The 12,993-nt window shown below is 31.9% G+C and overlaps 2 pseudogenes; both read right to left on the reverse strand.

Moving 5' to 3' along the window:
• Positions 1 to 1,844: 1,844 nt before the first annotated feature.
• On the reverse strand, positions 1,845 to 4,150 carry LOC133310815 (receptor-like protein EIX2; annotated as a pseudogene).
• Positions 4,151 to 6,727: 2,577 nt separating this feature from the next.
• On the reverse strand, positions 6,728 to 10,162 carry LOC133310821 (receptor-like protein EIX2; annotated as a pseudogene).
• Between the last annotated feature and the right edge of the window lie 2,831 nt (positions 10,163 to 12,993).

The raw sequence follows: 12,993 nt of genomic DNA on the forward strand, positions 1-12,993 counted from the left end.
TCAGTAAAAATGACTTATTGCACTATACTGTATATTGAGGACAAACATTAAAAACAATGGCTATAGATAAAAGAAAATTTAGTACAAAATCACTCACAAAATACTGTTACATTTTTCATTTGTTACATGGGATAGACAATCAAGGCATTGCAACATATCTTCATCTTTCTCTCAAATGGAGTTGTACCTACCAAAAACTACAAAGAAAAAAAGAAGATAACATCTCAATTAGCATTGTGTAAGTTACAAATAGATATTAGTTTTTCCCTCAAACTAAAATTGCATTTTAAATCATAATATTTATGGGTGTTTGATGAGCTTCCAACTTGCTATGTATTAAGAGTTAATTTGAGCATGAAATAGATATAAAAATAACCAAAAGACATGAGAATTGTAACTAAAATGTTATTTTACTCTCAGTAATATTCTCATAAAAAATTCTCATATTATGTAGGAATTTTAGCTCAGATAAAAAGATAAGTTGGAGAGCCCAAAGGCAAGAAACGTAACATAAAGTAGTAGGAGAGTTGCTCGAAGCCAACTTTCCAAGCTCCCGCGCTTCAAGCGCTATCATCACGTACAAGATGCAAGCTCTTGCGCCTTTGGCGCCAACTCCTCACACACCATTGCTTGGCGCCAACTTCATTACATCTTCACGTGTAGAGTGCCATCCTATTTTTCATGTCCGCGCTGCAAGTGCCAAAGTGACCAGCATGCCTGCGCAACTGGCACCATGGTCGTGAAATTTGATTATTCAAATTTTAAAATCACATCTAATCAGAATCCAATTGAAGATTTAATTGGAGATTTCAAAGTAACGTTTCCATTCAATATAAAAGGAAATATTTTGGAACTTGGATGCATTCAGCGCATTGGAAAAATAATGAGATCAGAGGACTCGAGAAAATTCAGGTTGAGAGGTCTAGAAAGGAATTGAAGGGAGATAAAGTCGTAGTTGTGGAGATCGATCAACATTTCTTGCTCAGTTAATTCATCTAGTTCTTTTCCTTTTCTTATTTTGTTTAAGCCAGTTATGTTTGGCTAATTTCCTTTGTAGTTAGGAATATGGATCCAACGTGAATCCTTATTTTGGTTTAACTTTTTTCAATAAAATTTGTCTCAAATTGTTATGTGTCTATCTTGAATTATTTGCTCTAGTTTTTGTGTGACCTGTTTAACCATATAGGAATAAAGAGGGTTAGGGTTTTTAATAGAGATATTGGGATCTTAGTCTAGACAAGGGTAAACACTAATTCTTTCATGTTCTAGATATAGACTTGTAGGTTTTGCAAACTTATGAAATTCATCGCGCGTAAAGCTTAACCTTAAAAGGGTTTCTAATACGTAGGATTCTAATTAGGTTAAATGGTTGAATAACTAAGACAATAAGGATTGAATCAATTATCATTTAGATGATGAATTGTTTGGAACAATAAAGATAGAGATTATTGAATTAAGTTAAATCACTTAAGGGAGATCAGAGGTGAAGTAAACCCTAACTGCGTTTTCCATTCTTAATTCATTACTCATCTTTAATTGTTAGAATTTTTTTCTTGCGTTCAATTATTGCTTGGCATTTGTTCTTTTAATTGTTTCTTTTAAATTAGTTTTCCATTAACTAGAAATTATTCTTCCCAAACCAACTTTGATTTGTCCAACTTAAGTAAAAATAGTGAACTAATGCTTAAAACACTAATCCTCGTGGAAACAATACTCTACTGACTTCTTTATTACTTGTACAACCAATATACTTGTTGTGATCGTGACAATGTGCACAATAAGCAATGGATTATTATCTATAATTATAACAAAATAGCTAATATAAAAAACTTTACCTATTAATATTAGACTTTGAATATGTTTTTCATTCTGGCAGTAGAGACAACAAATGACACATACATCCAATCATACATGTTGAAGAACCAAAAGTAGGCATGTCTCCATGAAGTTTTTATCAATAAAATACCACAAACTCCCTAAAATCCAACACAAAATCCCCAAAATCCAACACAAAATCCAAACCTCATGCTCATGTAAAACCCAAAGGTTATAAGTTCATCTTCATCTTCATTAGTGTCATTTTTGTCCATGCTTCCAGCTAGTGAAATCACATCCTCTGGGCAATAGTTTGTGAGTGGCAGGCCACAAGGTTCATTATTCCCTTCATATATAGAGGCATCAAAGGTTTTCAATTGAGTTCTTACTGTAATTTTTCCTGACAAGTTGTTGAAAGACAAGTTCATGTAATCAAGAAAAGTCAAATTGGAAAAGCTTGATGGCATTCTACCATAAAGATGGTTTCTTGACAAGTCAAGTGATTCTAACATTTGCATATGACCAATGTTGTTTAGAATGTACCCCGTGAGATTATCTCCTGAAAGATTCAAGCCAAGTAATGCCAAAAGCATTGTTATACTTTAAGGTACCTCTCTCGTTAAGTGGTTGTAAGAAAGATCAATGCTTATCAAAAGCCCAAGAATTTTTGCATATTCTTTATCTTTTCCTTTCCATGCCAATGTTGCTTCATCAAAGAAAACAAAAGTTTCATCTTTTTTAAAAACAGGATGTAAATTTTTGATATAGAGAATGGTCTTTCTTGGAAACTTGGTATTTGACAAAGTTTTCTGGAATGTTTCCTTCAAAATTGTTTGCTCGTAGACGCAAAACAATTAAATCATGTAGGTTATGGCCAACCCAAGCAGGTAATGCTCCTTCAAGATTGTTTTCTCGAAAATCAATCAATGTTAATTTGCTATAAAGAGCCAAAGATGGAATTTCATTGGATAAGTTGTTATTATTAAAATGCATCGTCTGAATTTGTCACAAATTGCCAAATGAGTTGGGTATTGTCCTAGAGAATTTATTGTTTGCCAAATTCAAAACTTATAAGCTTTGAAATTTTCCCCAACAATCCAAAAGTAGTCCAGCTAGTAAATTAATAGACAAGTCAAGAATAGTTAAATACAGTGGTGGCTTGCACAAAATGAAGATAGGGACTCTAAAAACATATTATTTGAGATAATTAAAATCTCTATGTTTTCTAAAAAATGAGGTAGGGAACTAGTCAAATTGTTGAAACTAAAATCCCATGTAATTCAGAATGTTGTTTCCATAATAAGTACTGATTTTGGCAAGGCTCCACTAAGTTTGTTATGTGAAACATTCAAGTATGACAAATTTGAAGATAGGTCCCAAAAACATTTGAAGATATGACAAATTAATATGACAAGTATGACAAATATTATTTAGAAAACATGTTTGATAATTTGGAATATGTATTAGTAAGAAAACCATGCAAAGCTAATTACCCTTTCCACCAAAAATATAACTATACCCCATTCTATTTTATTTGAGTTGTCTATCTTATGTGGCATTCTCTAATTTTTTCCATGTTTCTTTTCAGGGATTTGCATATCAACCCAACAGCGATATATGTGTATCCATTTTGAATAGGGCTGTATACTTTTATGATTATTTGTCTTACCATTGAACTTTTTTTGAGCTTTATATCTTTCTATTCTTGTGGGTGACATTAATCATTAGCATGGTGCTGATATATCTGCATGTTCTGCAGTTATGGCATCTAAGTGGCATTCTCACCATATTCTTTTGGGGTATTGTTATGTCTCATTGACTGATAGCTCAAGAATTACTACCAAGTATGTCTTCTAAGCAGATGTCTTTAAGCTATATATGGATTTATATGTATTGATAAATAACTGTTGAATCTTATAACTACTAGTCAACAAATGATGGTATGATTTAGCCGCATTACTAAAACAGCCCTTGTATTAATTGATGTTTTATGATTTTGCCTTTTGAAATCTTGTCCTTAATTCTCCAATCTTCCTTGTCAAAACTTTCTTTTTCTTATAATAGAAAAACAATTAATGTGGCACACTTCGTTCCTTGTCAACACTGCTCATCAGGTGCCATCAGTTTTGGAAAAATGAGTTAATGGTCATGGTAGATAGGATCTTAATTAGTTGATGATTTAAAATCTAACACTCTTGTAAAATGCATGTCAGGACATACTGAACTGCAATCCAGTGCAATCATGATCATCAGCACTATCACTGTTGTGCTTGTTAGTACAATGGTAAGACTCATGCTTTGTTGGGGTTTCCTGATATCTTATGTCAGTGTTCATTATTTTTACCAATAAGCTAAAGTTTACCAATCAAACTCTTTTTATAGAAATCTAAAGAAAAATTAAATAGTCTTAATCTTCATCGGTTATTATCAAATATGATTTAACTTGCTTGCATGTTCTGCCATTCACTAGCCAAATGGAGTGGTTCTAAATGAAAGTAGTGCCAAATGCTTATAGAGGTAAGATTAGAAATGAGAATGTATGTTTTACATATCTATCTTCTATCCTTTTGATTATCTATGCCACAGTGAATTCACTGTCATTACTCTCTTGCATATGCATGCCTTATGTGGAGCAGGGTTTCTTCCCTGAGATAAATGACAAAATTTGAGATTTTGGGTTAAATATCTAGAAAGCAAAAAGATCAAAATTAGAAATATATACTATGGGCACGCTTTATTGTTGAGGTAAATTAAATATTTGTATGCAATATTAAAATACAACATTTAAATTGTGGCATTTGTGATTGCAATCTTTTATCTCATTTTTTTTTAACTTCTGCCAAAATTTCTGGTTTAAATTGTGGCATTTGTCATGGGTGCCCTCTAGAAAGTTCTAAATATGAACTTTAAGAGATTGGACCCAACTGGTGAGCCCAAGGTGTGCATCCAGAACATGTATCTTGACGTGGTGCGCGCTCGGAAAGGAACAACAAAGAAAACATGTTTGTGTAGATTTTGTCCCAATTTCGTTAATTCAGTCTTACTTCTTATTTTAATGTTTTCATATATTACTAATATTTTCCTCAATCAATGAGTCATAACCCCTTTAAATTTTATAATTTGTGATCTCTTTTCTTCATCCTTGCATGGTTACGTACAATCACTAAAGGGTACCTAATTCTGTTCACGTTACCCCTTTATTGATGGGGCCACATTTTCAATTTGAAAACCAACTCTTACAATTTTTTTGAGGTTATACAATACTTTTGGAACTTAATTCTTTAAATGCTCCCAAGCTGTCATGATTTCAGTGAGGAATTATTATTTTTTCAATTTATGAAAATTATTATATAAGTTATAGCCTATAACTTATAGAGATCAAAAAGAAATTAAAGCGAAGGGTTAAGATTGTAAATAAATAAAAAGTGAAGCTTATGTCAAGACATTATTTTATCTTGTTAACAACTTAATTATGAATAGATGTAAGATAATTGTATAATTCGAACTTAAATTGAAAGATTTTATAACTCATAAGAACTGATTACAAATGAGTTAAAGTTCAAAGAGCCTAATATTTACCCCAAAATAAAAAAAATAAAAAAAATCGAAGAGCCTGAATGTAATTTTTGTAGAAACGAAATAAGTGTATCAAAATGAAAGAAAAATACAACTCAAAAACTAATTTCTAAAATTAAAAACAAAAGCACTATTATTATGGTCAGCGGCGGACCCAAAAAATATTATTTATGTTTGCACATTTAGTGGTGGGAGAATTTTTTTTAAAAAAAAGTTTTAAATGCATTAAAAAATAAAAGAATATAAACAAGAAAAGAAAAGAAAATTTCTACTTAACATAAAAAATAATAATCAAGAGTCAACTAAGAGAAATTGAAATTAAGAGAAATTAACAATAATATATAATATTCAAGATAATAGATTATATATATATATATATATATATATATATATATATATATGAGATTATTATTTATCCTACAATAGAAAATAAAATTATCTCTCGTAACTTTAAAATAATATTATTTTAAAATTGTAAGAAATAATTTTATTTTATGTTGCAGGAGTACCGACAATTCTATATATGAAAAAGTAAATTATCGAAATCGAAGTACTTACAAAATTAATTTATAATCTATTATTACTATTATGATATATTTCACTTTATTATATTTTTTCACTAGAAAATCCAATATCTGAAATATCTTTTATTGTTAAAAGAGTGAAATACTTTTTATTTTAAAGTGGTAGGACTTATCCTTGTGAATTTCAGATGACTCATTCATTTATTCCTTCATGGGATCTTGAAAAAGACAGGGTGAAAAATATGAACAAATAAAATAAAAATAGAATAAAAAGTATTAATAAGAATCAAATACTGTTACTCTTCCCTTATGTCTTTCCCGTCATCTAGCAACCGTGCTAAGGACCCAAAAAAAAAAAAAAAAAAAAAAAAAAAAAGTTACCTGCAAAAGTTCCCGTCTGCACTTACCGTCAAAGGCAAAAACGTATTATTGTATAATATTATAAGCAATGTCATTTAAATCAGTTAACTCGTCCAATTTTATGTTCAACGAGTAAAATCATGCTAAAGGTATAAATAATATAAGTAATTAATTTTCTCCATCAATACTTTTATTGTAGGAAATATAAAGTAATTTTTTATTGGTTTATGATGTTTTCATCTATATCTGTTAAATTAAAGTACTATTTCAAGATATAATATTACTATAATATACTATTATGTAGTATTTGACGAGTTATAATGCAAAAGTTTAGTATTGATTGAAAGAAGTTAACATGATTTTCTTAAAAAACAGATTTAACATAATAAAATTAGAACTTAGAAATTTAAGTAAAACCAAAATGATCTTGGATATCATTATTTTCTCCAGTACATACTCGGCTATAAGGATCACAAACTAGAAACACTTTAATGAAAATTTGGAAATTACACAAGTTAAAATAAATTATTGCACTATACTATATATTGAGGACAACATCACAAATGATGGCTATAGATTAAAAAAAAAGAAAGAAAAGCATGAAATCACCCACAAAATAGTCCTACATTTTTCATTTGTTACATGGGGGACAAACATCTCTATCAAATTAACCAAGACATTGCTGTATATGTTCGTATCTCTCTCAAAGGGTTGTACCTACCAAAATTAGAAAGAAAGAGAAGACAACATCTCAATTAGCAGTGTGTAAGTTATGAATAGATATTAGTTATTTTTTCTCACTAAAATTGCATTTTAAATCACAATAGTTAGGAACACTAACCAAAATATCAATGTTCACTGACTTTTTTACCTAAATGCCATGCGAATAGTGTTATTTCTCAATATGTCACGAGGGCAAGTTCGCTACCCTGTGTAGCAAACTTGGTTTGCTGACGTGTCATATTTTTAATGGATAACAAGTATCAAATTTTAAAAAAAACAATAAAAAAAAATGAAGGTCGCCTACCGCGTAGGCGACGAACTTGGTTAAAATCAAGTTGGTGTCCACTAGAAACGTGACACGTCAGCAAACCGAGTTCGCTATACCGGGTAGCGAACTTACTCCGTGGCAGATTGGGAAATAACACTGTTCGCGTGGTATGTAAGTAAAAAAGTTGGTGAACAGTGACATTTTGATCACGGTTCCAATAGTTATGGATCATTATCTATTATAACAAAATAGCAAATCGATATGAAAATTTTACCTGCTAGTCGTGGACTCTGAATTTAGTTTTCATTCTGGCAGTAAAGACAGCTAGTGATACATACATCCAATCATACATGTTGTTGAAGAACTGAAAGTAGGCATATCTCCATGAATCTTTTATCAATAAAGTTCCACAAACTCCCCAAAATCCAACACAAAATCCTAATCCCAAGCTGATGTAAAACCGGAAGGTTTCTTGACAAGTCAAGTGATTCCAACATTTGCATATGACCAATGTTGTTGGGAATGAATCCTGTGAGATTATTTCCTGAAAGATTCAAGACAGCTAATGCCACAAGCATTGTTATACTTTGGGGTATCTCTCCTGTTAAATGGTTGCAAGAAAGATCTATGCTTGTCATTAGCCTGAGGATTTTCCCATATTCTCTGTCTTTTCCTTTCCATGCCAATGTTGCTTCGTTAATGACAGAGCCCGCTCCCACCATAAGTTCAATCATTGGTTTGTCAAGGCCTTTTCTTGGAAACTTGGAATTTGACAAAGCAATTATGTTACTGAGACATTGCGGTATTTCCCCAGTTATGTTGTTTTGAGAGAGATCCAATACTTGAAGACCTAATAGATTGCACAGACTTGTAGGTATTTCTCCTTGGAACTTATTTGCCCGTAGACGCAGAACAATCAAATTATCCATATTGTGGCCTACCCATGCAGGTAATGTTCCTTTCAGATTGTTATCTCCAAAATCAATCAGTTTCAATTTGCTACAGAGAGTTAAAGATGGAAATTCACCAGAGAAGTTGTTGTTATTTAAATGCAATGTCTCAATTTGTCCTAAAGTGGCAAGTGAAATAGGCATTACCCCTGAAAAATTATTGTATGCCAAATTCAGAATTTGTAAATTTTGGAATTGCCCCCAACAATCCGAAAGTGGCCCTGCTAGTAAGTTACTAGACAAGTCAAGATAAGCTAAATAAAGTGGTGATGTTGCACAAAAAGAAGATAGGGACCCTAAGAACATATTGTTTGAGAGAATTAGAGCATATACTTGTGGGAAAGGAGGTAAAGGACCAGACAAATTGTTGAAACTAAAATCCCATACACCGGGGAATGTAGTTTTCATACTTGCAAACGATTTTGGCAAAACTCCACTGAGTTTGTTATGTGAAACTCTCAAGTCTGACAAGCTTGAAGATAGGTCCCAAAACCATTCAGGAATCGAATCTGAGATACCACAATTTGAGATTTGCAAGTATGTCAGACTCTTCAGATTTTTTAGCCATGTTGGAAATTTAGGTCCCAAAATGCACGATGATGCATCTAATAAACCCAGTTGGAAAGGTGGAACCCAATTTGAACTCAGGTTGAACGAAAGTGAATTGTCAGCAACATCCAAAAATTGCAAACTAGATAAATTTGATAGATGTGCTTCACTAATGACACCATTCAACTCATTTGATGAGAGTAACAATCTTGTAAGACTAGAAAATTGCCCAATAGAATATGGAAGTGTCCCATTCAACTGATTATGGGATAGATCCAACAAGTCTAAACCATTTTGTGCACAACCCAAGTTTTGTATGTTGTCTGTGATTGGACCAGACAATTTGTTGGAATCTAGGGATAACTCTCTGAGTTGACACAAATTCTGAAAGGATTGTGGTATGCTACCCTCAAGTTCATTACCTGAGAGACGTAGATATTGAAGAGAAATCATGTTTGCAAAGCCATCTGGAATACTATGTTGCAAAAAGTTATATGAGAGATCAAGACGTGTGAGGGCTTTGCTAACATTAAGCAACCATGATAGAGTTGAGGAGTTCAACTCATTTCTTGAAAGACTGAGGGTTTGGAGTGAATTGGAAGAATTCAATTGGGGAATAGATTTAGGATTCACTTGACGGAGCCCACAGTCATCTAGATTTAGTGTTTTGAGGGAACGGATTTTGCTTATTGATGATAGCCAATCAACAGCTCCACTAAGAGTATTATTTGAAAGATCAAGGTATCTCAAATCAAAGAGGTGAGAAACCCATTGAAGATCATTTGATAACAAATGATTATAACTAAGATCAAGAGTTTGCAAATTAGAAAGGTTCCCCAAGGTAGGAGGAATGTCACTTACAAGTTTATTGTTTGCAAGTTGTAACACTAGCAATTGACCAAGTGAACCAATGCAGTTTGGGATCTTTCCTTCTAAGTTATTGTAACTGAGATCTAAGGAAGTCACATGTTGCAGTTCACATATTGAATCATCTAACTTACCTCCCAATCCAGCAGAATAATAATATGAGAAATGAACATCCAAGCTGGTTACAAGACCTGTTAAATTATCGCAGGAAATTCCTTTCCATGTACAGCAATCTTCACCTTGCCATGATGAAAGAATGTCCCTTCCATTAATGAAACCATCTTTTAGCTTGAGAAGAGCTTGTCTGTCTGTCTCCACACACTTGTTCATTTGGGAACTTCCAACACACAAACACATGCATAGAATGTCCACCACACAAAAGAGAAAGAATCTAAAGCTTAACATGGTGATCAACTTGGATTCCCTTGGGAATGTTTTTTGGATATTAAAACTGAAGAATTAATGTAAAGGAAAAGTGTAAACTGAATTCTTAAGTGAAACCTAGCTATCTCTTTATATAAATCGTGCTCATTCGTAGTTGTATCAAGTCAGCTAAACTTAGAAGAAGGGGCAAGAAGACTTGAGCACAATAAAGCAAAGTTTAATGCATTGATAGCTTAAGTCAACTAAACTTGAGGGAGGGGGCGAGACTTTAGTGCCATAAAGCAGTGAGCGAGAACTTTAGTAAACTGAACTCGAGGGAGGGGCAAGACTTATGAATTGTGAAGTGATATATTGTATCTCCCTCCTTTTTTCCATGTGGTATATTTTCTTTACCCTCTCTTCGGGGCGTTTGGTCGAGGGAAAATTTTTATGAATAATAGGAAAATAAGATTAGTGAGGAAATGGTTGGAAAGTGAGTTTGATAGGAAAATGTAAAAAAATTTCTTTGGTATGAAAAAATTTTACTAGAAAAATTAGATAACTTTTATAAAGTCTATGTTTGAGTTTTGGTAAAATATAGATGGAAAAAAAATGTGTGATGACAAAAGTACCCTTATTTTTTAAATATACAATAACCATTAATCCAAATTAATTCAAATATATTCAATAACCATTAAATCAAATCATCATTTAACTAAAAATATCAAATTATAAAGAAGAAATTAATTATTATTATTTATTAATTATACAAATAAACTACTCTGCTAATTCAAATAAAAGAAAAATAATGAGATTGAAGTGAAAAATTTGTATTGGAATATGTAAAAAGAAAAAGAAAAAGATGCTAGATAAGGATTGCGACGTGTAGGTGTCTGCGACCTTGTATTTGATCTTCCTCTCTCTCAACTTATCCTATGAGTTCGGAGAAGCAAACCGTGTAGGCGGTGTAGTGGACCAGGCATCGATGGGACATAGCCTTGGTTCGGAGAAGCAAATCTGCAGAGAAATGCTCGCAACTTCCAGTCGACGATGTGGTGGGTAGTTGAAAATCTGATTTTTTTTGTTTGAATTGCTGAAAATCTTTCTCCTTGCTTTTAATTTTTTTTTTTTTTTTTTTTGAATCGCTGAAAATCGTTTTTTCGTGCTGTTAATCTAATTTTTTTTGTTTGAATCGCTGAAAAGGTGGAATCTTTACATTTTGAAATGTCGATCCCAGCTTGTTTGAGAAGCAAACGATCCCATCTATGATCCCATTTTCTTCTTTCTCTCACTCAGTATCATCACCATCACTATCTCTGTGTGTGTGTTTTGTTTGCAGTAACAACTAAGATTGATTGGATGTCGGCGATGATGAGAAGCTTGATCCAAGCACTGTCGAGGGTATAATGGGGGTGAAAAAATTTGTCAACAGTGCACTACCCGAGTTTTTAAAAAAAACCACTCTCAAAAGAACTTTCTACAAAGTGCCGATACCAATCTTTCGAAGGCAAAGTTAAAAAAGCTACGTAAATGGAATGGATGAACATTTTGTTACAATCTGTGGAACCAAACATTGGCTTTCTAAAAACACTACTTCATTTGCATAGAAAAATGTTGAAAAGCTTGGAACCAAACACCACCTAAGAGAAAAGTTTATCATTAACTCGTTTTGCTTATTAAAGTAAAAAATAAAAATAAAAAGGCATTCCAATATGACTTTGCAGTTTGCAGTATCTATGAGAATAGCTGGTACATGAAAATAAGCGAGAACAAAAAAAAATAAATAGAAAAAGCAAGACATGTAAGTTTACCCTTTAATATGAATTTTCCACCCTTTGTTTATAAAAGTAAAAAAATCAAAATTTGATTCACCAAGTTATTAAAAAAAATTAATAATAATAATAATAAAAAATTGTAATTTATAAAATATAAAAATCACAACTGAATTTACAAACAATGCTTATACATTTCGAATGACCGAGTTGCATCGAATTAATGAGAATGAAGGTTTCAGAAAAGGACGGTACGGTACCTTAAGTCAACTAAACTTGAGCAAGGGGGCAAGACTTTAAGTGACATAAAGCAGTTAAGTCAACTGAACTTAAGGGATCGGAGCAAGACTTGTGAAGTGTGAACTTAGGTTCCATTTAGATTTAACCACATTCTGTTTGAGTTGTGTCAATTCTGTTTCTATTATCCATCTCTATTTATTTTCTTTAGTTTTGTGAATTCTTCTTTTTTTGTCTTTCTTTACAAAATTTTCTAACTCTGTTATTGTCTTTGATATTATAAATTCACATGTAACAAATCTCAATATTTAGAGTTGTTGGATAGGTAAAAGGCAATCTAAGGCTCGTACAAACGGTTGAGTAATGATAATATCTAATCATCTTCACTGTCTTTCTTAACAATAAGTGTGTTCTAAAACCCAAATAAAAAAAATCGTAATGGGATTTATTTATTTATTTTTTGGGGATTTCAAAAATTTATATATTTTTCCTGCCAAAGGTAGGACAAAAGGCCATGAAATTCTGGTTTAAGGAAAAAACAAATAATGATTTAAATAACGAAACACAGAAAGTAGTGATATCTATAAAACTATAACGTGTTACATGTTTGTAAAATGTAAATAGAGGAAGTAGTTGTATCAAAAGAGAGACTCGTAGAGTAATTGTTGGAATTTATGTATATAATCACGTGGTTTATGAAAAAGAAGTGAGTGTGTTTTTTAATTTTATTGCAGTTTGCTTTTACAATTAATTAATATATCTGGTATCATACACAGATTCAAATCTCTTAATAATTTTATATATTACTCAGTGTCCTTATTAACAGTAATATGATAGAACTGAATAAACACTCAATCTCAAAAATAGATTAAGCTCATTTAAGTTCGACATATTATCCCACATGTTTTCACGACTCACTATTTGGTTGTAACATTTTTTATGTGCTCTCTTCTTGAACATCAATACACACTCTATAAGGCTATCCCCAT

This window comes from Gastrolobium bilobum, unplaced genomic scaffold, assembly GCF_033153095.1.
Source record: "Gastrolobium bilobum isolate Gb01-03AN ecotype WA unplaced genomic scaffold, APGP_CSIRO_Gbil_v1 utg19765, whole genome shotgun sequence".
Taxonomy (NCBI): Eukaryota; Viridiplantae; Streptophyta; class Magnoliopsida; order Fabales; family Fabaceae; genus Gastrolobium; species Gastrolobium bilobum.